Here is a 1093-nt window from a genome sequence, read left to right as displayed (position 1 = left end):
AAATTCAAGCCATTTGATGCACAATTAATCGAAATCGTTTGAAGATATATGGAAGCTAGATCTAAACCTGATCCGATTATCACCAATTTCAATAGAGTTCGTCCTTGGCCAAACAAAGTGTTTGTAACATTTTATCTCAATCGGATAATAAATGCAGCCTGCCATTTTGTTCACAACAATACGTGACGGCCGGGCGGACGGACTGACATGCATAAATCCACTCGGAAAGTGAATCTATGAAGATTCTCAAAAGTAACTATTGGTCCCGTTACAAACAAACGCAAAGACGTAATACCCTTACCACTATGTGGGTGTAGAGTAAAAAATCAAAGCGCCTGGTCAAATTATTTCTTCAATCATGAATCATTTAGCATCTAAGAATTGGCTAGAACTTAAGAAACACTTTTTGTTAAATGATAACAGTCTTTATAATGAAACCTCTTATGAATGAAAACTGAAAACAATTGGAAATGTTATAGATATGAAAATATTTGATGAAGGCACATAAAGAGCTAGTCATTTATTGCCATATTCTATGTTTTACATTCCAAATATATTTCTTAACTAGTGCAATGTAAACACACTTAACCCAATCGAATTAATTTCCCTTGATGTTATTTTCGTGTGCTCCTTCGAGGCATGCGATCATTAAATAAGGATAATCCTTTTAGCTGCTCCCACATGTTGTTATCCTGACAGCTAATTTTTTGCCTCGCCGTATATAAAAGTGGATGTATTGGCAGCACCTTACTTCTTTTTTGTTTCTTTTGGCCAATTGACAATTGGTCGCACCCAAAATTTGCAACATTGCCAGACAGAAATTACAGAGACTTTAGACAAGTCAACGTCTTGCGCTGTTGTTGCAACAACAGTGCCATTTGCCGCATTAGTTACGCTTTAGATTAAGTGGCTGACTGGCTGACTGTCGATCTCCGCAACTAATGTGTACAAAATCGCTCACTGAGCAAGCGAGAAGTGCATAGGTGCTTGTTCTCTACCATAAACATGCCATTCGAACCAACACTCTGGAACTAGATGTGTGCTGCAAGTGCTGACTGGTTTCCAGGTTTCTTCGTGGTTGGTAAGTGGCAGC

This window comes from Musca domestica, unplaced genomic scaffold, assembly GCF_030504385.1.
Source record: "Musca domestica strain aabys unplaced genomic scaffold, Musca_domestica.polishedcontigs.V.1.1 9, whole genome shotgun sequence".
Classification (NCBI taxonomy): domain Eukaryota; kingdom Metazoa; phylum Arthropoda; class Insecta; order Diptera; family Muscidae; genus Musca; species Musca domestica.
The sequence above is the reverse complement of the archived record's forward strand: the minus strand, read 5'-3'. Positions refer to the sequence as shown.